At 42.1% G+C, this 24,458-nt stretch overlaps 1 long non-coding RNA gene across 1 annotated transcript in view; it reads left to right on the forward strand.

Moving 5' to 3' along the window:
- The first annotated feature begins 3,773 nt into the window (after positions 1 to 3,773).
- LOC138432953 (uncharacterized) overlaps positions 3,774 to 24,458 on the forward strand; it is a 39,135-nt gene continuing 18,450 nt past the window's right edge. Inside the window, exons 1-2 of the long non-coding RNA XR_011254054.1 lie at positions 3,774 to 4,641; positions 23,490 to 23,617. This is a non-coding gene — a long non-coding RNA (uncharacterized lncRNA). The remainder of the gene's footprint in view (positions 4,642 to 23,489; positions 23,618 to 24,458) is intronic.

Raw genomic sequence — 24,458 nt, forward strand, 5'->3', positions numbered from 1 at the left:
GAGAAGGGAAGGAGACATGACTGATTAATGTGGAATCTTGGGCAAGAAAAAAGACACCAATGGAAAAAGTGGGGAAGTCAAAAAAGCCTGAAGTTTTGTAAAGAGTAGTGTATCAGGGAGGGCTTCCCAGGTGGCATTAGTGGTAAAGAACCCACCTGCCAATGCAGGCGATGTAAGGAGATGCAGGAGATGTTCGATCCCTGGGTCAGGAAGATCCCCTGGATGAGGGCATGGCAATGCACTCCAGTATTCTTGCCTGGGAAATCCCATGGACAGAGGAGCTTGGCAGGCTACAGTCCATAGGGTTGCAAAGAACTAGACACGACTGAAGTGACTTAGCACACTCACAATGTATCAGGGAATTCCCTGGGGATCCAGTGGTTAGAACTCTGTGCTTCCACTGCAGGAGGCACAGGTTCAATCCCTGGTAGGGGAATTAAAATACCACATGCCACATGCATGCCCGCCTCCCAAAAAAAGCAGTGTACTAATGCTCACTTCTTGGTTCTGATCAGTGTGCCATGGTTATATAAGATGCTAATACTAGGTGAAGCCAGGTGAAGTGTATATGGGAATTTTCAGTACTATTTCTGCAACTCTTGCATAAATCTAAAATTATTTCAATATAAGAAACCCAAGAAGTTTCCTGGGCGATGCTCGATTTGAACGCCCAGACCTTGCTCTATGGTGGCGCCTGGGTTTCTGCTTCCCAGAGCAGGTTCCAGCAGCTCCATCAGTGCCAGCACCAGGGGGAATGCCTGCAGGCCTGTTACTCAGGGAAACTGCCTGTTTTCCACCCACCAGCCTCCACCTTCCCCAATGTCTGTCCTAAGTCACCACCCAGCCCTCAATTGCTGTAGGTTTCCAGCCTGACAGTAAATCAACATGAGCCCCACTTGACACGAGGGAAATAGTTCCATGAGCTTAGTTTTTAAAAAATGCTTATAACGCTGAACAGGACTACCCCCAACCCTAACCACAGTGGGAGGGGAGGAACAGTAAGACCCAAACGAGCAGAGGGTAAAGAAAGGGGCCCCAGAGAGCAGGTGTGGCTTCTAAAGGACCAGCAGAAAGGACAAAGTGGGAGCCCCAGGAGTGGGAGGCAGAGCCCTTCCCATCAAGAAGCCTCACAGATCCCCCCCACCAGCCCTGCACGGGCTCTGGGTGAGCCACACAAGGCAGGGGGCTGGAGGCCAAAAGGAAGGGGGCACCCCACTGGCTGACGGTCCAATGGTAAGACTGTCTTCTCCTAAGTTAAGGCTTGGTAAGGTGGTCACAGGTAAACCATACCAGGGGGAAATGCAGGAAAAGGGCACCATACCAAGACTGGACCTCTAGAACAACCATTGATAAGATGTAAGTCCGAAATGAGCACAGGCCTGCCAACATCACGGGCAACAGAAAGGAACATTTAATTGATGATCAGAGCATAGAAGGAATAATTGGTGTGGGATCGTATTGTCAGAGGAAAATCGAACTGTCTCCCCAGCATGGAGAGGGTGGGCCCAGCAGCATGGGAGCAGACAAGAGCCCAGAAATATGGATGCTCAGCACTAAGCCAGGCGGGAGATAGGAGGTGTGCTGATAACTGGAGAAAGAGAAACCTAATTCAGTTCTCTGGAAGAAGAGAGACTCTAGCTAACTACACACAGGGTTAATGCAGATGGTGGCTCTGGTGGGAGAAGGCGGGTGGCCACAGAAGTCCTCTAGTCTGGAGAAAGGAACAGTGACAGGTGAATGGCTTCAAATGGCTCATTGACTATGGAAAAATGGCCTTGTGCCATGGAACCAGGACCTCTGGGTAGATAGAGACAGTCTTTCAGTTTCAGAAAAGCTTCCTGATAATTTGAGCTGTCTATAGATGGAGTGACTGGTGCAGCCAGTGCAGGTGAACGAGCAGAGGCCGGAAGGTCATGTATTTGGGGGATTTACCGGGAAGATTCCAATGGCCCATTCCAGAGTAGACCAGATGGCCTTTAAGGCCACAGTCATCCCTAGGATTTATTTGACAGTCTTAGAATTCAGGGAGCAACTTCTCTGCCAACTCCTATAGCCACCCTGCTTCTAGAGAGGCAATGACGTCAGGCTCTCAGCCTGTTGTTAGCTGGTGAATTACACCCCAGCACCAGTGACAACCAGCAGCCTGCCAGTTTGGCCACGAAGGCGCTAAATGTCCAGGCTCTGAGCCTCTGGCCTCCTGGGAAATTCTTACAGCATATTTATAAATTGATGGCTCAGTGGTGAGCTTTTCCAGGTTGCAGCTGCTAGGAAGGGGTAGGATGAGTGGTTTGAAACCCACCGTAAGCTGGGCAGGAAATTCCTCAAGACACAGGTCAACATGAAGCAACATAAGATCTAACTGCTCCAGCACCTGTCATGTCTCTGCCCTCTCTCCCAGGACCCAGCGAAGCACCTCCTCCTGTGCCCTTCCTTCCGCAGTCCCTTCTCCAGCCCAGGCAAGCTGACGCCTGCCCCCTGGAATGCCCGGCTGTGCCCAGCCCACAGCACCATCATATGGTGCCTCTGCCACACAGCCTCATTTTCCCTTGAATGTGCTTTATACCCCTTTCTAAGAAAGGGTGTTTTTTTACTTATTTTAATAAGTGCTCAATAGATAAACAAACTGCTCCATCTCTACAGAGGGATGTTTTTAAGTAACATAAAAAGAAATGAACTATCAAGCTGTGAAAAGACATGAAGGAAACTTAAATGCATAGTACTAAATGAAAGAAGCCAGTCTGAAGAGGCTACATACCATGTGTTTCCATGACATGCTGGAAAAGATAAAATTATGGAGACAGCAAAAAACACACAAAACACAATAATAGTTGCAGGGGAGAGGGGAGAATAATGAGGGGGGACATAGGATTTTTAGGGCAGTGAAACTGCTCTTCTGTATGATACTGTTTAAGAGTGGGTAATGTTATTATACAAACTGTAAAACTCCATAGGATGTGCCACACCAAGAGTGAACCCTAATGTAAAGCATGGGCTTTCGTTTAATAATAATGTACCAATACTGGCTTGTCAGTTGTGACAAATACACTAACTAAGATGTGGAAAATACGGGAAGTTGGGGAGGGTGATAGAGAGGATCTGGCGACTCTCTATAACTTTTGCTCAAATTTTCTTGTAACCCTAAAACTGCTCCGTTACAGGAAGTACAAAAAGGGATGATGTGATCTAGAAAAATCCATCATCTCACTGAGAAAAACATTTTTACTACCAAGGTATGTGAAACATTTACTCAGTTTGGTTCAGTTCAGTCGCTCAATAGCGTTCGACTCTTTGCGACCCACGGACCGCAGCACGCCCGGCCTCCCTGTCCATCACCAACTCCCGGAGTTCACTCAAATTCATGTCCATTGAGTCGGTGATGCCATCCAACCATCTCATCCTCTGTCATCCCCTTCTCCTCCTGCCTTCATTCTTTCCCAGTATCAGGGTCTTTTCCAATAAGTCAGCTCTTAGCATCAGGTGGCCAAAGTATTGGAGCTTCAGCTTCAGCATCAGTCCTTCCAATGAATATTCAGGACTGATTTCCTTTATGATTGACTGGTTTGATCTCCTTGAAGTCTAAGCGACTCTCAAGAGTCTTCTCCAGCACCACAGTTCAAAGCACACTGTTCATGGGTCCACTTATGGATTTTCTGTTAAGTTCCTTGGGTATGAATGATTGTTTCTCTTTTTTTCTTTTACCTTTAGAAACGATTTATTTTTTCTTAGCTGTGATACTGCATTTACAATATGCAAAAACACAAATAAAACTATCCAAGATTTTTTGTCACTAAATGGCTATTTCTATGCCTATGCACATAGTTTTAATAACCATAGTTTAAAAATACATTTTAGTAACTGTAAGAAAGTCTGCTATCACATTACTTTTAAAAATTTTCTTGACTATTTTCATACATGTATTAGAATTTATTTTTAATTAAAAAGAATTAATGGAATTAAAATCTAAATATTTTAATAACATTACATATTATTTTCAAGGCCATAGTGTATATTCTTCTCTAATCAAGTCTGTTATGTTTCTCTGCAAAGTGCTATTGTTTAGTTTTATTTTTGTTTACTTTTAAATCTAGGTTCTATTCATATTTGTTAAAGTCATTCGTGTAATTCATACTTTATATCTTACTGTTATTGTGAATTTTTTTTCATTATATTTTAAACTAATAATATAGTGGAGGGAAAAAGTATCGTTTTTGTACATTTCTCTTTTATAATCACCTTTTGCTGAAAATTAGCTTATTAGTTCTAACATTTCTTGAGTGTGTAGGGTGTGTCTGTGTGTGTGTCTGTAGAGGGTGGTTGATTCTTTGGACTTTTCCAGCTAAATCTATCATTTTCATCTCCAGCTTCCTATTTCCCATTGTTCCTCAAGACAGAGGAGGTACAGAAGTTCTTTGTCCTGATCCTGCAGCTTTTCTGTAACTTTGAAGCTATTTTACCTTAAAATGTTGAAACAATTAGAGGATGGGGCTGCCGGCTCCAGTGAAGATTAGAATATTCTGCTTCCTGCCCTGAGAGCATCAGACAGTCCACACATGCACTCTGTCAGAAACAGCTGGATAACTAGGTGAAATGCTCAAAAGGCCTTGGAAAGCAGGCATCACAGGAGAAGAAGGAAGAAATGAGGTGAGTTCTATGGTGGCTCAGATGGTAGTCTGCCTGCAATGCAGGAGACACGGGTTAGTTACCTGGGTCAGGAAGATCCCCTGGAGAAGGAAATAGCAACCTACTCCAGTGTTCTTGCCTGGAGAATTCCATGACAGAGGAGCCTAGCAGGCTACAGTCCATGGGGTTGCAAAGCGTCGGACACGACCGAGCGACTAACACTTTCTTTTCTTTCCTTATTCTCTTTTTCTGCCTGGAAGGTAAAATCCAAACTGGCAAAAAGAAGGGAAACCCAAGCAGAGCCCAGTAATCTCACTGAGTTAGAGTCAGAGATGGAAATTTGCAGAGGTCAAGACAACCAGAACTGACAGGACAGAGCAAGCAGGCAGAGGGAAAGCAGATGAAGAGCTCTGCATGGGGTCCCCCGAGTCTTTGGCTAAATATGAATTGTACACACGTGGGGGGAAATGCCATGAGGGAGATGAAAACACTTCCAGGGCAGAAACAATTACTGCAGAGCCGAACAATTCCCCAAACTCAGAAACATCAGGAACTGTATTTTATTCCCATCAGCCAAAGTGAAGAGATTTCACTGAATGTATAAGGTGTTGGGTAGAGAGTTCAGACATACCACACCTTAAAAGTGGGTTGAATTGGCCATAGAGGAAAGGCTAAACCATCCTTGAAAGAGCTTAAAAACAAGTGTTAAAAGATCAAAGTGATTTGCAAATAAACTACTAATAACTGCTTCCCATAAAAATTCCAACACTCTTTAAAGTGTTCTTTAAAGCCCTTTTCAGTTTTGAAAGTCCATGATTTTTCATGTCAACCAGCTAATCTTTTTGAATTTTAGCTTTATTGAAGTATAGTTGACATATATAAGTGGTGGGTTACAGTCCATGGGGTTGCAAGAGTCGGACAGGACTGAGCAACTTCACTGACATATATAAAGTGTACACTGCGGTGATTTGATATATGTATGCATTGTGAAAGCATTCCGCATCTAGTTAATTAACACAGCCATCGCCTCACATAATTATCTTTCTTTCTTGGTTAAAGTTCTACTCTCCTAGCAAATTTCTCGTAGCTGTGGAGGGACACGGTGATTCTTCATTGCCGCCACTGGGTGGCACTTGCAGTTTTAAAATTGCCTGCCAGGCGGGGATTGACTTGACTGTGTGGATCACAAAAAACTGTGGAAAATTCTCAAAGAGAAGGGAATACGAGACCACCTGACCTGCCTCTTGAGAAATCTGTATGCAGGTCAGGAAGCAACAATTAGAACTGGACATGGAACAACAGACTGGTTCCAAATAGGGTAAGGAGTACGTCAAGGCTGTATATTGTCACCCTGCTTATTTAACTTACATGGAGTAATGCTGGGCTTGATGAAGCACAAGCTGGAATCCAGATTGCCGGAAGAAATATCAATAATCTCAGATATGCAGATGACACCACCCTTACGGCAGAAAACAAAGAAGAACTAAAGAGGCTCTTGATGAAAGTGAAAGAGGAGAGTAAAAATGTTGACTTAAAACTCAACATTCAGGAAACTAAATCATGGCATCTGGTCCTGTCACTTCATGGCAAATAGATGGGGAAACAGTGGAAACAGTGGCAGACTTTATTTTTTGGGCTCCATAATCACTGCAGATGGTGATTGCAGCCATGAAATTAAAAGACGCTTACTCCTTGGAAGGAAAGCTATGACCAATCTAGACAGCATATTCAAGAGCAGAGACATTACTTTGCCAACAAAGGTCCATCTAGTCAAGGCTATGGTTTTTCCAGTAGTCATGTATGAATGTGACTATGTGGATGTACAAACTATAAAAAAAGCTGAGCGCGGAAGAATTGATGCTTTTAAACTGTGGTGTTGGAGAAGGCTCTTGAGAGTCCCTTGGACTGCAAGGAGATTTAACCAGTCCATGATAAAGAAAATCAGTCCTGAATATTCACTGGAAGGACTGATCCTGAATCTGAAACTCCAATATTGAGACAACAGAGGATGAGATGGTTGGATGGTATCACCGACTCAATGGACATGAGTTTGCATAAACTCTAGGAGTTGGTGATGGATAGGGAATCCTGGCTTGCTATATAGTCCATGGGGTCGCAGAGTCGGACACGACTGAGCTACTGAACTCACTATGGCTCAGCTGGTAAAGAATCTTCCTGCAATTTGGGAGACCTGGATTTGATCCCTGGGTGGGGAAGATCCCCTGGAGAAGGAGGGAAAGGCTACCCACTCCAGTATTCTGGCCAGGAGAATTCCATGGACTGAATAGTCCATGGGGTTGCAAAGAGTCAGATACGACTGAATGACTTTTTCACTTTTAAACCCATATTCGAGTTTGTCTTGTATAGAAGAGAGTACTGGTAACTAAAAGTTTGTTAAGAGCTCGTTGTCTCCTGAATGCCGGGAGCCAGCTTGAGGAACTCCGCCCATGGCAAAGGTCATGAGGAACGGCTTGGCGTACGCAAAGGCGTGATCAAGCCTCAGGAAACCGCCTGTTCCTGAGCATATAACCCCAAAACCAAAGTCTGTTTTATGCTCTCACCTACACCTCTGACTTTACGAGGGGCTCTCCCCCATAACCATTTCTCTCGGAGAAGGAGTAAACGTGCAGCTCCAAGGCAAGAAAAATTCCTGGGCGTGACAGGAGTGTTTCAGCTTACGGACTCCTCTGAAGGTTATCTAGCCCGCCTGTATAGGTTCGTCCGGCCACATGTGATTGTTTACAGCCTCCCAACCTGAGAGGCACGAGATGTTTTAGACTTACTAAAGGCAAATTCTTTTGGGGAGTTGGAAATTATTAGTATAGTGGGTTGGTTAGGAATTATATTGATGAAGGGTTTTTCATTTGTTGTGTCAATAATTGCTGCTAATACCCTACTCTGGGTGGGACAAGGATGTCTCAGGTCAAACCTCTCTGCTGACAGACTAGCTTGTGTGACAGGATTATCCATACTCCTGCCACATGATTGTTTACTACCTCTTAACCATAAACAGCACAGAGAGTTTTGGAGTATTTTGAGAGTCTTAATTAGCATAGGGCTTTTTCTTGTTGAGTCAATGATTGCTGCCAGGCCTCCATGTCCTTAGGCACCTGGGAATATATTAATCAATGTATTTGGACTATAGAAAATGAAATATAGTAGTTTTTGATGTTAGCAATACTAGACTTTTTGAGTTAATGGATTTTCTCTTTTGTAATAGATCACTGTACTTTGTTATAAATCACTGTGTCCTTGCTATGTAAAAATGTAACTTTATCACTATCTTAAGACTAAATAGATCTTAAGGGGAACATTGGTGAAAGGATTTTCATTTGTTGGGCTGATGTTTGCTGCTAAATCTCCATGTTCCCTACCCTTATAATGAATATAACTAACATATAGGAGAAATAAGTATTAACCTTTAAGACTAATCATGTTAACCTTGGGTTAAATAAATTCCTTTCTTGATTGTAACTCACTACACCCTCACCCTATAGGAATGTAACTTTGTTTGGAGGGTGGTGCCTGGTTTAAGAAAAAACACCCTTGGAAAAAATAAGTTTTTTGGTTATCAGAAAGAAAGGATCATAAAATCCCTAAGACCTTTTTATGTGAAGCACCTGATTTTGATAAAGGTCAGGACTGCTGACCGCCCCCCACCGTGACTCTGTATTCATCCCTATGTGTAACAAAAGGTATATAAGCAAACCTAAAAATAAAGAAATCGGATCAGTTTCCGGAAAGACTGATTCCCCCATGTCGCTTCTTTCTTGCTCCCGTTTCTCTGGCTGAATTCCCATCTGGAGCATGGATGCTATTCCACGTAATCCAAGTTATTCAGCCTCTTTTCTCTACTAATCTTCCTACTACACTATCCGTTTCTAATCTCTCTATATCTGTGATTAAATATGTATTTTTCCAAAGACGCCGACTCCGTCCCCCCACCTTCGAATCACCCTGGATCCACCGGGGCTGGACCCCGGCATCTGAAACCCTGGGATGTGGGTGAAGTCCACAGTGGACTCACCTGGAACAGTAGTGAAGGGGGTCCCCACACTGTCCCTCCTCCTAGGCTCATGACTCACCTGCCTTCTCCCCTCTGAGGTGCGGGTCCAGTGAGGAGACTCATAGGGCTGGTGATGCCCTGAGCAAATTCTGCCCTGCACAGATCCTCATCTTTAAAGTTGGGGTCGCAAGATCCACTTTCTTGTTATACTTCAAACATGGGACACCCCAGAACATCTTATTTATAAAATAGAGATCCTGACTCCATCTCCAGGGATCCTGATTCTGGTTAGAGTGAGGGTATTTCCCAGGTTATGGGAAGACTAAATAAGACTCCTCAGGATTTTGGGGAAATCAAATGAGGCCATATATGGAAAGTTCCTAGTGCCATGTGCAACACAGAGTAAATGTTGGCTGATTGGGAGCTTTAATTGTTTTTACCACCAGGAGCTAGCAGCCCAGGTGCCTATGACTGTGTCTGTATATAGCAGATACCAGTGTGTGCATGTGTGCGTATTTGCTCAGTTGTGTCTGACTCTTTGCGACCCCATGGATCATAGCCTGACAGACTCCTCTGTCCATGAGATTTCCCAGGCAAGAATATTGCAGTGAGTTGCCCTTCCCTTCTCCAGGGGATCTTCCCATCCCAGGGATCGAAGCTGGGTCTTCTGCCTTGCAGGAAGGTTCTTTACCATCTGAGCCAGCAAGGAATCCCAGATACCCAGTAAATATTGTCAAATGAGTGTGTGTGTGGGGGGGGAACCCTTCCAGGCAGACCCCGGGAGTGGAGGCTCCAGACCCCATCCGTAGGGACAAGGGACACAGTAGGACCACCTGCCCCACCAGGACCCCTACCTTCAGCTCCGTGGTCATGGTCTTCACTGGTTCCTTCCTGGGAACCGACAGTGGCCTCATAAGTGGTTTCCTTGTCCTCATTTTGCCCTGAGTTAGAATCATCTTTCTAAACTGTAAAGTGTTTCTAGCATCTTCCCTCAGGTTTTGGCTCCCCACCTTCAGTTTTCGGCTCCCCAGTGTGTTGTGCCCCTGTTTTCTCTAGGATGGCAAATGAGCAGGGAAATGCTATGCAAAAACCTGTGGGAAAGTTCTGGTGTGGAAAGTCCGCTTGTAAATGATGCAGAGCTTTCTGAACTGCGAATGGGCTCTGGATTGGGCACACACGACGGTGAGTCACAAGATGATTGGCCCAGATCCAACTATGGACACCAAGTCTACTCAACCCCAAGCACTGAAGAATTGATGCTTTTGAACTGTGATGTTGGACTGCAAGGAGATCTAACCAGTCCATTCTAAAGGAAATCAGTCCTGAATATTCATTGGAAGGACTGATGCTGAAGTTGAAGGTCCAATTTTTGGCCACCTGTTTTGAGGAACTGACTCATTGGAAAAGACCCTGGTGCTGGGAAAGATTGAAGGCGGGAGGAGAAGGGGATGACAGAGGACAAGATGGTTGGATGGCATCACCAACTCAACGGACATGACTCTGAGTATGCTCCAGGATTTGGTGATGGACAGGGAGGCCTGGTGTGCTGCAGTTCATGGTGTGGTAAAGAGTGGGATACGACTGAGCGACTGAACTGAACTGAACTGCCTAAAAGGATTTTTCAAAAGAAATTGCTTTCTAAGAACAGGGCCTTTGAAATACTTCAGACTATTTGAAAATATAGAGAAATTAATTTCCTTTGGAATTTAGACACAGATCATTAAGAAATATAACCTGGAGGAAGTATTTTTTGTTTTTGTTTTTGTTCAGATTTAAAGTTTTTATTGGTGTATATTTGATTTACAATGTGTTAGTTTCAGATGTCCAGCAAAGTGAGTCAGTTAAACATAATACATATCTCCACTTTTTTAAAGATGCTTTTCTCATAAAGGTCATTACAGGATATTGACTAGAGTTCCCTGTGCTATATAGTAGGTCCTTGCTGCTAAGTCACTTCAGTCGTGTCAGACTCTGTGCGACCCCATAGATGGCAGCCCACCAGGCTCCCCCCGTCCCTGGGATTCTCCAGGCAAGAACACTGGAGTGGGTTGCCATTTCCTTCTCCAATGCATGAAAATGAAAAGTGAAAGTGAAGTCGCTCAGTCGTGTCCGACTCTTCGTGACCCCATGGGCTGCGGCCCACCTGGCTCCTCCGTCCATGGGATTTTCCAGGCGAGGGTGCTGGAGTGGGGTGCCATTGCCTTCTCCACTAGTGGGTCCTTACTAGCTCCCTATTCTATATGTAGTAGTGTGTATCTGTCAGTCTCAGTCCCTATTTATCCTTCCCTGCCTTCCCTCCCTGTTGACTCTAAGACTGATTTCTACATCTGTGACTCTATTTCTATTTTGTAAATAAGTTCATTTGTTTTTTTTTTTATAAAAGATTTCACATAGAAGTGATATTTGTCCTTCTCTGACTTACTTCTGGAGAAGGAAATGGCAACCCCCTCCAGTATTCTTGCCTGGAGAATCCCAGGGACAGAGGAACCTGGCGGGCTGCCATCTATGGGATCACACAGGGTCGGACACGACTGAAGCGACTTAGCAGCAGCAGCAGACTTAATTCACTCATTGTGACAATCTCCACGCCCATCTATCTTGCTGCAAATGGCATTGTCTTGTTCTTTTTTTACAACTGAGTAATATTTCATGGTATATATGTATCACATCTTCTTTATCCATTCCTCTGTTGATGGACTCAATGCATTTAAAAAATTACTTATTTTGTTTTGGCTGTGCTGGGTCTTCATTGCTGCTCTAGCTTTACTCTAGTTGCAGTAAGCCTGGGCTACTCTTCCTTGCGGTGGGCAGGTTTCTCATCGCTGTGGCTTCCCTTGTTGCAGAGTATTGGCTCTTCAGTAGCTGCAGCACACAGCCTCAGTAGTTGTGGTGCACGGGCTTAGTTGCCCCACGGTACATGGAATCTTCCTAGACCAGGGAGTAACCCTGAGTCAGCTGTACTGGCAGGCCGATTCTTATCCACTGTACCACCAGGGAAGTACGATTCATTGCATTTTAAATAAATAAAGATATATTCTTGAGTAAAGAAGGGAGGATCCAGCCCAGCCAGTGACTTTCCTGTCTTCAAAACTGCCCTGCTTATCCATCCCCGGAGGAATGAGCAAGAATTCTTTGGGTTTATTCCTTGGTCACCCAGTGCTCAGATTTATTTTCCCTAGCCATTTCAGGCTGTGTGCTTACTGAGGCCAAGTTACCTGGCTTTAAGAAGCGTGTGGAGCTAGATGCAAACTGCTGAAGCTCCCCAGGCCCCAAAGCCATCTGTTCTCACGAAAGCCTTGAAAAATGAAAGTGACCATGATGAGAAGGCTGGCCATCTTTTCTTACCGCACGGAGAGCAGACCCCAGACTGATTCTTATCATGAGATTCTGGGGACAGAGGGAATTTAGACTTGCAGTTGTATAGTGAGATGCGAGCCCAACTCTCTGAAGGCAGATTTCACGGGTCATTTTTTTGTGTAACGTATCTCCTCCTTTTTTTTTTTTTTTTTTATCTCCTCCTTTTAATGGAAGAAATGTTTTAACTCACATTTTTAATGGTAAAGAATTCCTCTTAATGACTTCTGTGTTGAATTTAAATTCTTTTTAGGATGAGGAGAGAAGCCGACAGAGCATCTACAGTATTTTTGAAGACATGTCATAAAAGTATAATTAATGTAGAAATCAATAGCATTTTGTGAAATTTCATACAATAATGTGTGATACAGAGAGATGCAGACAACTTTGACTTATGATGTTTTCCTGGGGAGTTGGGGAAGGAGTTCTTTGTTAGTTCTTTAGGATAAATATTTAGCAATGGAGCCTAATTTTACTTCATGAATTTTTGTCATTAGTAGATGTGTTAACAGATCTTATTTTAAGAATTATTTTGAAAAGTTTGCATGTTTAAAAATGAGGATACCTGGTATTGTCATACAGGTGGGTGCAGAAGGAAAATGTATTTTTTGCTGTCATAGATGGAGAATGTCATTTTATTTTTGTACCTTGAAGTTATTTTTTTAAAAGGAGTTAATGTTGAAAAGAAACAAACTTTCTTTGACATGTATGAGTAATCTCAGATATGAGATGACACCACCCTTATGGCAGAAAGCGAAGATGAACTAAAGAACCTCGAAGAAGGTAAAAGAGGAGAGTGGAAAATTCTGGCTTAAAACTCAGCACTGAAAAAACGAAGATCATGGTATCCGATCCCATCACTTTATGGGAAATAGATGGGGAAACAATGGAAACAGTGACAGACTTTATGTATTTGGGCTCCAAAATCACTGCAGATGGTGACTGCAACCATGAAATTAAAAGTCCCTTGCTCCTTGGAAGAAAAGCTATGACAGCCTAGACAGTGTCTTAAAAAGCCAAGACATTACTTTGCTGACAAAGTCCATCTAGTCAAAGCTATGGTTTTTCCGTTAGTCGTGTACGGTGTGAGAGTTGGACTGTAAAGATGTCTGAGCACTGAAGAATTGCTGCCTTTGAACTGTGGTGTTGGAGAAGACTCTTGAGTGTCCCTTGGACAGCAAGGAGATCAAACCAGTCAATCAAGCCTGAATATTCATTGGAAGGACTGATGCTGAAACTGAAGCGACAATACTTTGGCCACCTGATGTGAACAGCCAGTTCATTGGAAAAGACCCTGATACTGGGAAAGATTGAGGGCAGAAGGAGAAGAAGACGACAGGATGACATGGTTGGAGGGCATCACTGACTTAATTGTCCTGAGTTTCAGCAAGCTCCGGAAGATGGTGAGGGACAGGGAAACTTGGCATGCTGTAGTCCATGGAGTTGCAAAGAGTCGTACATAACGATTTATAGGGACTGAACAGCATATTTGCTTTACCTCTAAATTTTTTTTCTTTCTCTTTTACCTCTAATTTTTTTCTCTTTCTCCATATGTGCAGTTATATATCTATATAATTTTAAATTTTTGTAGTTTTCTTCTGTTCCATTTGAGAGTCCTCAAATGGACTTACATGACCTCATGCACCTTTTCCTCCAAACATTTCAGTGTTATTTTCTAAGAATGAGAACATTCCTCTACATAGTCACAATAAAAATTTCAGAATCATAGAAAAGTAACATTGGTATGATACTGCTGTCTAATCCGTATTTCCTATTCAAATTGTTCTAATTATCTCTTTAATGTATCATAGCATTTTTTTTCTTGTTCAGGATAGAATTAAGAATCATACTTACACTTAGTTTTTATGTCTCTTTAGTCTCCCTTAATCTGGGATCATTCTTCAGCCTTTGTCTTTTGTGACACTGGTGTTTTTGGTGACTATGGTAGATTGATTTTGTGTCTGTCAATTTGGACTTACCTGATTTTTTAAAAAATTAATTTCAGTTTATGCATTTTTGTTAGGAATATAACATAAATGATACTGTGTCCTTGTCAGTGTATCTCCTCAGGAGGCACGTGGTGCCAGTTTGTCTCATTATTAGTGATGTTCCCTAAGTCAGTAACAGCCAGGTGGCAGGGATGCATAGGGCAAGGCGTGTGGGAAAGGGCACATCAGAGTGCTTTATGCCATCCTCCCCACATCTTCACCAACCCTGAAGCTCCCATGTATTTGCTTACTCATTCACCTGTTGATGGGCATTTGTGTTGGTAAACACGATAGCCACGTGTCAGGTATGAATGAAGCTACTATGCATATCTTATACTCATCTCTGGGTAGAAATTTTCTTTGGTGAATGTATTTCTAGCAGTGGATTGTGGGGTCGCCAAATAGGTGTATATTTCGATGTAATAGATAACTGCTAAACGGTTTTTTTAAGGGGTTGAACAAATTTACAGAAATGGAGTTAATCTTGTGCTAATCCGGGTCTGGCTAAGATATGAATAGCTGGTTGCTGAAATTCATGCTGTCTGACAGTACAGCTATCTCTTCCCCTTATTATCACCAGATCTGGACCCTGTGGCATCATCCTTCATTTTCTTCTTTTTTCTCTCTGCCGTTATCCTGAGGTTACTTCAGGGTCCATGGGATGACCCATCCTGTCTTCTCATGCTCCTGATTCTGCCACTTACCTCCCACCTCTTATTCTTCTAGTGCTTTCATTTTTATTTCCACTATACCTGCTTTTTGACATTACCAGCAAATTTGTAAACTGTTTTGTTTTTACTGTCTTCCGCATTGTGCTTCAGTCACACTTTTGCCAGTACCCTCCCTTTGCCTTCGTATTCATCATTTATTGTGATGACAAAATCCTAACCCAGATTCAATCATGTTGTCAGCTCACTCTTAGGCTAAGTTGGAGAAAGAAGCCCACAACCATGTAGGTAGGTGCCATCTCCATCTTGACTGGGCCTTCAGAACTACTGTCGGTAACTGCAGTGTGGTGTCCTGGATTAGATCCTGGAACAGAACAAGGACATGGTTGGAAAAACAGGTTAAGTCTAAGTATAGTTACTAGTGATGTACCAATGTTGATGTCTTAGTCTTGACAGGTGTACTGTGATAATGTAAGTTGTTTATATTAGGGGAAAGTGAGAGAGTATCTGTAATATCTTTGTAACATTCCTATAAACCCAGAATTATTCCTAAATAAAGTTTATTTTTAAAAAAAAACAGTACTATTGTAGATACAGCAGCTACCATTTCTGCATCCTTCTCGAACCTTACCCTGCCACCTACTGTCATTTACCTACTTATCTGAGAAAACTGAGGCCATTGAATGTGAATTCCCCACCACTTGCTAGTCCACCACGAAAAGCCTGCAGATATCTTCAGTCATTCGAACATACTTCACTCTTGTCACAAGTGGATAAGCATGGAGTGTCTCTTTTTTCCCCCCATTTGTTTTTTGAAGCCCCATCCAGCCTGCCTTCTGAGAGCTGCGTTTCCATCATATTTTTCCTAAACTGTTTCTTCACTTCTTGATTGTACTAATACTTTTTCTTTAGGATAGTTTCCTTTAAAATGAAGGTGGAACTTTTCCTTCTACTCTGCTTCATCTCTCTTCACTTTTCGCAGCTAAGATTCTAGAAAAGTTGATTGCATTTGTAGTTTTCCCTTTCTTACCTCCCAACCTCTGAAATCTGGCTCTGTCCCCCCCAAACTTGTTTGATTGTGCTCTTCAAGTCACTGATGACTTCATCGTGGAAGCCAATGAAGACTTTCCAGCCTTTCTCTTTTTTTACTTCAATATTTGAAACTTCTGAACTCTTCCATTCTTTTTTTTTTGGCCAGTGTTATCTCTGTTTCAAACAAAAATTAGTAACTTGCTAGGAAAAGAGTTACTCATAATTCCACTATTCAGAAGTAAATATTACATCTGGGGACATATAGGTAAATACCCACTAAGAATGTATTTTAAGACATCTTGATTGTGATTAAATCCTCTGTATCTGTCAGTCAGTTCAGTCACTCAATCGTGTCTGACTCTTTGCGACCCCATAGACTGCAGCACGCCAGGCTTTGCTGTCCATAACCAACTGCCGGAGCTTGCTCAAACTCACGCTCCATTGAGTAGGTAATACATCCAACCATCTCACCCTCTGTTGTCCTGTTGTCCTGCCTTCAATCTTTCCCAGCATCAGAGTCTTTTTCAATATGTTTCAATTTAGAATCATAGCATAATCTTTCTGAAGGCGTTGTAAGCAGTCCTTAAAATCAGCTACCAGGAGCAACACAATTGAGAAGATGATGATAATGAGCAGCTCTGACCAAGTTTATCCTTGTGCGCATAATGACAACTGGGATACAACTTCCATTGTGGGCCAGCTGCAGTTGCAGCATGGTGCTCATTAAGGTGCATTAATGACTGCAGTTGAGGTAATGAGTGTGAACAATGGTAGGTTACTTGGTCAGAGGATGGTTTGAGAGATTTAGGATTTAAAACGGTTGGTTAGTCGCTAAGTCATGTCTGACTCTTGTGGCCCTGTAGACTGTAGCCAGCCAGGCTGCTCTTTCCATGGTGTTTCCCAGGCAAGAATACTGGAGTGGGTTGCCATTTCCTTCTCCAGGCATCTTCCTGACCCAGGAATTGAACCCATGTCTCCTGCATTGGCAGGTGGGTTCTTTACACTGAGCCCCCAGGGAAGCCCTTAAAACAGATAGAATGTGGTAATTGAGTATGGGAGATGATCAGCTTAGGAGTAAAGAATGATTCCGAGACTCTTAATCCATTCGCTCAGTAGATGATGGTATCCTTACCTGTCTTTGGGAATACAGGTGATGAAGGTGGTTTTGATGAGTAGGGCTGTGAGTGGTTGAATAAGAAAGCCTTGCTCTGTAGGGGAGAGTTCACACCTGGAACTGAGAATCATGGCCTTACAGAGAAGTGCTATTAGATTTGTACATCTTCACATATCTACAGGGACATTCTAAGCTGAAGCTTGGATTTTGAACAATAGTTAAGAAGTGAGGATTGTGGTTATTGGGGAAGGGTTGTTTTAGAAGGCCCTGCTGCTGCTACCTGTCAGGTACTACTAGTACTCCTGGGAGTAGCACTGGGCCTCCTGTGTTAAACAGATCTCCATATGGCCAGGAAGGTGAAGATGATAAGGAGAGGGAAATTTCATTTGGGCCTAGTGTTGAGATTGTTGAACTTTTCTGGAGCAGTAGAGTGGTGCGGGGGAAGCCAGGTTGCACTGGGTCTTGAAGTGGTTGGGATGTGAGGCGGTGAAGACGTCTCTGAAATGAAGAGGAAAGACGACCAGTGCTGCATCGCCAGAGAGGGATGCTGCATTAGAGGACTTTTAAGCAAATCAGTATTAGATATACTTAGAGATGATAGGGAGAAGGCAATGGCACCCCACTCCAGTACTCTTGCCTGAAAAATCCCATGGACGGAGGAGCCTAGTAGGCTGCGGTCCATGGGGTTGCTCGTGTTGGGCACGACTGAGTGACTTCACTTTCACTTTTCACTTTCCTGCATTGCGGAAGGAAATGACAACCCACTGCAGTGTTCTTGCCTGGAGAATCCCAGGGACGGAGGAGCCTGGTGGGGTGCCTCAGAGTCGCACAGAGTCGGACACGACTGAAGCGACTTATCAGCAGAGATGATAGGGAAGGATGATAGGGAAGGAACGCTGATAGGGAAGGACTGAGTTTCTAGAAGAGAGGGCTGTATGGAGCACAGTTCTAGAGGAGGCAAAGATCTCTGGTGGGTTTTTAAGGAAGGACGTCATCCAGATATGTTTCAGCTTTTCCAGATATTTGTGAGTGAAGAAGGACTTGGGACAGGATTTGCTGATTATTGAGTGGAGCACAACCATTCTCCTGGTTCAGGCTACCGTCTTCTCTAGGTTGCATTACACTTAGCTTGCCTTCACAGTAGCTGGAGAAGTCTCTTAAGTATGCATTCTTGGTCATGTTACTCTTTAGGTCTGGTACCTATGAGAAGTGTTCAGTTCCTAGGCATGGAAAGCCCTTGGGGGTTGTTGTTCAGTTGCTCAGTCGTGTCCGACTCTTTGTGACCCCATGGACCTCAGCATGCCAGGCTTCCCTGTCCTCACTATTTCCTAGAGGTTTCAAACTCATGTCCATTGAGTTGATGATGCCATCCAACCATCTCATTCTCTGAGAGTTGGTGGATGGATTTGAAACCTTGTGAGGAGCAGATGAAGAAATTAGGGGTGTTGGGCAATGAGTGGGAAAGCCTCTAGTTTAAGACTTAGTAATTGCAGACACTGGGATGGTTTTCCCTTAGAAAAGGGAAGAGAGCTTAGATGTACCCTCTAGAGGTAGACACTCTTAGGGAGCATACTGATTCAGGATAAGATGGTTTAAACTGATTTCTAATTACATAGATGTATATTTTAAAATTAATTTTTGGCAGACTGAACCATGACTATTTCAAACAGAAATTTGAGACCTCGTTGTTGGAAAGATTTTGGTCTTTTTAGTCAGAAAAACCTAGTTTTTGACTCTTGGTTCTGCTGACTGTGATTGTGGGTCAACGGCTTAACTCCTTGGCTTTGTTTTTCTCATCTGTTATTTTGGGAGTGGTTGTGAAACCTAAATGAGTGTGTGTAACATTCCCAGCTTCAGTTCTCAGTGGATATTAAGTCCACGTTTTCAGGGAAGAGCCCAATGTTCATGAATTTGATGTGACCCACTGTACTGGCAGGTCCTTCAGCAGTGGTTGGGTCCTCTTTTGTGAGCTTGTTGTTTTCTTACTGACTTGTTTAGCCTGTCTTATAGGAGTTGGACTCAATGACCTCTAAGTCCAAGAATAATTGGAAAGAAGACAAAAGACCAACCCAATAGCAGTAAACACCTCTAGCACCCAGACTGTAATCTTAATATGTGTATTACCAAAGAGAATCAGGCTCCCTGGTGAAACGGTTGATTCCACATCTGAGGCAACAAATAAGCTGGTTTGGGAACATTTGACATACCAGATAGAAATGAAGCTCTCAAAGACTACTAGCGTTGGGTCAGAAGGACTTGGGAGCAAACCTGAAGCCTCTTCCCCTAGGCAAAGATGAGACAGTTTGAATATTGTTAAGAATAATTGCAGTGAACTGAAATACATTAATGAATATAATTTTACTGTTGGAGGATTGTTCACGAACCAAGTCATTATTATGAAAACTAATAAACGAAAAGGAAGAATGAAAGCTTTTTCTTTTCTTAAATGAGCTATATTCTATTAGGTAATACCAGATAGTATAAAAGGGAAGTTTCTCTTTGTAGAACTACTCTACCTAGTAAATAAAGAAGAAATGATAGAATAAAGTCAGCCTGTAACCTTAGTGAATTTGAGGATCTCAGCTTGGCTCATGAGGGACTGCTTAGCCTTGCAAAATGCACCAGGCGGTGCGTGCCTTGTGGTGGGATGACACACCACCACATGTACATAGTCTTTTCAAGTCTGATCAGGCCTCTACGTCCAGCCACCAATTTACATGAAATGCAGAGAGCAGAGAAACGTAGTAAACTATATCACAGGGATAAAGTTAGCAAAATCCATACTTAAAGAAAAACCTGTGTCTTTTAGAGATAACATTCTGAAATATTTACAGATGAAATGATAACTTTTTTTAAAAGAATTTTCCCCAAACTTAAAAATAATTTCCTTTAAAAATCTTGAAAGCCAAAGAGTTCCTTCAGAATAACATTAAAGGAGGGTTAGATGGGGCTGTAGAAGGAGTCAGATGGACTGCAGACTGGGTTGATGGGTACGGGGGAGTTTCTTCTTGGTGGTTTTATATACGTTCAAAATTGTCCATAGTAAAACATTAAAAAAATAAGTAAAACATTGAAATAAAAAAACCTTGTTCGTCTTACTGTACTAATACATACTTTTTGTTATTTTACTTTTATTCTGGTATTGCTTTCTACGTGTAAATACATTCTGTATATTTACTATGAACATGCTACTTTTTCCGCCACTGTTGAATAATTTGCAAGTATTTATTGTGCTTGGCCGTCATACTTTTTAATGTACAAGTTGTAGACCAGTCCTTTATTTTTGTCAATACAACTTAACAATTTTGGGGACATATTTCAGTCGGTTCAGTTCAGTTAGTCAGACTCTTTGCGACCCTATGGACTGCAGCACACCAGGCTTCCCTATCCATCACCAACTCCCAGAATTTGCTCAAACTCATGTCCATAGAGTCAGTGATGCCATCCAACCAACTCATCCTCTGTCATCCCCTTCTCCGCCTGCCTTCAGTCTTTCCCAGCATCAGGGTCTTTTCCAGTGAGTCAGTTCTTTGAATCAGGTGGCCAAATTATTCGAGTTTCAGCTTCAGCATCTTCCAATGAATATTCAGGACTGATTTCCTTTAGAATTGACTGGTTTCATCTCTTTGCATTTCAAGGGACTCTGAAGGGTCTTCTCCAACACCATAGTTTAAAAGCAGCAATTCTTCGGTGCTCAGCTTTCTTTATAGTCCAACTCTCACATCCATACACAACTACCGGAAAAACCATAGCTTTGACTAGATGGACTTTGTTGGCAAAATAATGTCTCTGCATTTTACTATGCTGTCTAGGTTGGTCATAGATTTTCTTCCAAGCAGCAAGCATCTTTTAATTTTATGGCTGTAGGCACCATCTGCAGTGATTTGGGAGCCCAAGAAAATAGTCTGTCACTGTTTCCATTGTTCCCCCATCGATTTGCCCTGAAGTGATGGGACCAGATGCCATGATCTTCATTTTCTGAATGCTGAGTTTTAAGCCAGCTTTTTCATGCTCCTCTTTCACTTTCATCAAGAGGTTTTCTGCCATAAGGGTGGTGTCATCTGCATATCTGAGGTTATTAATATTTCTCCCAGCCATCTTGATTCCAGCTTGTGCTTCATTCAGCCTGGCATTTCACATGATGTACTCTACATACAAGTTAGGTAGGCAGGGTGACAATATACAGCCTTGACGTACTCCTTTCCCAATTTGGAACCAGTCCATTGTTCCATGTCCAGTTCTAACTGTTGCTTCTTGACCTACATACAGATTTCTTAGGAGGCAGGTAAGGTGGTCTAGTATTCCCATCTCTTGAAGAATTTTCCACAGTTTGTTGTGATCCACAAAGTCAAAGCCTTTGGTATAGTCAATAAAGCAGAAGTAGATGTTTTTCTGGAGCTCTCTTGCTTTTTTGATGATCCAACGGATGTTGTCAATTTGATCTCTGGTTCCTCTGCCTTTTCTAAATCCAGCCTGAACATCTGGAAGTTCACGGTTCATGAACTGTTGAAGCCTGGCTTGGAGAATTTTGAGCATTACTTTGCTAGTGTGTGAGATGAGTGCAGTTGTGCGGTAGTTTGAACATTGTTTGGTATTGCCTTTCTTTGTGTTGGAATGAAAATTGACCTTTTGCAGTCCTGTGGCTCCTGCTGAGTTTTCCAAATTTGCTGGCATATTGAGTACAGCACTTTAACATCATCTATAGTATTTGAAATAGCTTAGCTGGAATTCCTCACCTCCACTAGCTTCGTTTATAGTGATGCCTCTTAAGGCCCACTTGACTTTGGACTCCAGGACATCTGGCTCTAGGTGAGTTTTCACACCATCATGATTGGGTCATGACATAGTTTTTTGCATAGTTCTTCTGTGTATTCTTGCCACCTTTTCTTACTATCTTCTGCTTCTGTTGGGTCCATATCATCTTTGTCCTTTATTGAACCCATCTTTGCATGAAATGTTCCCTTGGTATCTCTAACTTTCTTGAAGAGATCTCTAATCTTTCCCATTCTATTGTTTTCTTCTATTTCTTTACATTGATCACTGAGGAAGGCTTTCTTATCTCTCCTTGTTATTCTTTGGAACTCTGCATTCAGATGGGTATATCTTTCCTTTTTTCCTTTGCCTTTCTCTTCTCTTCTTTTCTCAACTGTTTGTAAAGCCTCCTCAGACAACCATTTTGCCTTTTTGCATTTATTTTTCTTAGGGATGGTCTTAATCACTGTCTCCTGTACAATGTCACAAACCTCTGTCCATAGTTCTTTGGGCATTCTTGTCTATCAGATCTAACCTCTTGAATCTGTTTGTCACTCCCACTGTATAATCATAAGGGATTTGATTTAGGTCATACCTGGATGATCTAGTGGTTTTCCCTACTTTCTTCAATTTAAGTGTGAATTTGTCAATAAGGAGTTCCTGATCTGAGCCACAGTCAGACCCTGGTCTTGTTTTTGCTGACCATATAGGGCTTCTCCATCTTTGGCTGCAAAGAATATAATCAATCTGATTTCGATATTGACCATCTGGTGATGTCCATGTGTAGATTCTTCTCTTGTGTTGTTGGAAGAGGGTGTTTGCTATGACCAGTGCGTTCTCTTGGCGGAACTCTGTTAGCCTTTGCCCTGTTTTATTTGAATTTCAGGGCCAAATTTGCCTCTTACTCCAGGTATCTCTTGGTTTCCTACTTTTGCATTCCAGTCCCCTATATTTCAGTGCTTCTGTTGAATTTTCCTTTGGGCTAACCTACTGACTTGCCATACTTTGGCTCCTTTTACCCTTGTTATCAATTACTTTATAGGACTCTGGGCCACTCCTCAATAATCAGCTACTCCTGATGGTAGTTTTCCCAGGGGGAAAGCTTGCCATTTTTTGCTGAAGCTTAGCTCCTTTTAAAAATAGTAACATGTTATAAAATTGTGTTCCTCTTTTTCCAGTTTCCTTCCTTTGAGGTAACTTCTGTTATCAGCTTGAAGTATATTTTCACCTTTTTTTCTTTCCTTAGCAGTAAATATGGGTTTTATATATTTTTCTCCTTGTCCTTCACTGGGTTTTTTTTTTTTTTACTGCATTTTAAATTCTCTACACTCATCATTAATTGCTTTTATTAAAAGTGAGTTATCAAATATTGTGGACATATATAAAAGTATCATTTTCTTTACAAGTGTCTGTATTTTGCATTTTCTTTTGGGGAGCAAAAGAAATATTTAAAAAATAGTTTGTTAAATATTAGGAAATCATTCTTTGAAGTGACTGTTCTAGTTTATAATTCCACAAGTACTACTTGAGAATTTGCATTGTTTTACATACTTGCCAACAGCTGGCACTGTCAGATTTATTAATTTCTATGAATCCAGTGATGTAAGTTGCTGTCTCACTTTTAATTATGTTTTAGTTTTATAATTTGGAAAAACGTGTCCCCTCCTCACTCCCTAAGCTTCTTAGGGACATGCTATGGTAATTTTTAAGTTAAGGAATTTCCACGTGGTTGTCTATTTATTTCTCAATGAACTCAGTAAACTATTTTCTTAGTGAGCTATTACAGCAGATTGCATTAGAGCTAAAATCTTGGATTCCTTGACATAATGACTTTTCCTTTCTGTTCTTTTGAAGAACTAAAATGAAAATTTATAGTATATAGTATAGTGGAAATAAAAAGTCCTTACTGCCAGCATGTTTGACACTTTGGTTTTCTATGCTGTCTACTGTTTTAGGCTCTGAGCTCTGTCCAGCGGTGGGAGTATCACATCCCCCTCTTTCTCCAGCGTTGCCGAAGAATGTGTTAGCAGACTATCATTACGGGAGAGAAGAAATGTTAGCACTTTTCCTTAAAGACAACAAGGTAAGAACGTAGGAAAGAGGTCAAAATTGCAAATGCGACTTCAGAGTATGTACAGTTATGTGTTGATATATGAAATATCTATGGTTTTTCTCTTTTCTTCCTGTGTTGAAACCTGCAGTAGTTCACAGAGGCTCTTCTGAATGATGTACTGTTTATGTTTTAGAGAAAACCTAAGATTTCATCACAGAAGTAGAAAGCTCCATGGAAGCAGGAGAGTGGTTAGGACTTAATGCTTTGTCTAACTGATTTCCAAACAACCTTTATTTTTATCCCACTGCGATGGCTGAGACATTTTTCTCTTCTCTGTATTGCATCTGTCATTCTTCTTTCCAGTTAGACGTTAGGAGCCAGAAGGGCAGATGCCTCTCTTGTTCTTCCCATTTGAGTTAAATATAAAATTTTCAGTGGGGAGAAAATCTTAAAATGTGACACCTGATTTGAGTTACTTATAAATGATCAAAACTCATACAGTATAAAGTACACTCTGTCATGTGATTAGTGAGAAATAACATTTTCTACTTAAGTGTACTTAGCGTTTAACTTTATTAATGGATTAAGAATAAAATTTTAATGATGGTTGCTAAGGACAGATATGGCTGCTTGTAAAACTCTCCTTACCACCTTGTGCTTTGAGTTAAATGTGCACTCTGGAGTATCGGAGTCAGTGAAAGTGAAAGTTGCTCAGTTGTGTATGACTCTTTGCAACCCCATGGACTATACAAGGAATTCTCCATGGAAGTCATAGAATGCTCCAGGCCAGAATAATGGAGTGGGTAGCCTTTCCCTTCTCCAGGGGATCTTCCCAACCCAGGGATCGAATCCAGGTCTTCCACATTGCAGC

This window comes from Ovis canadensis, chromosome 2, assembly GCF_042477335.2.
Source record: "Ovis canadensis isolate MfBH-ARS-UI-01 breed Bighorn chromosome 2, ARS-UI_OviCan_v2, whole genome shotgun sequence".
NCBI classification, from domain to species: domain Eukaryota; kingdom Metazoa; phylum Chordata; class Mammalia; order Artiodactyla; family Bovidae; genus Ovis; species Ovis canadensis.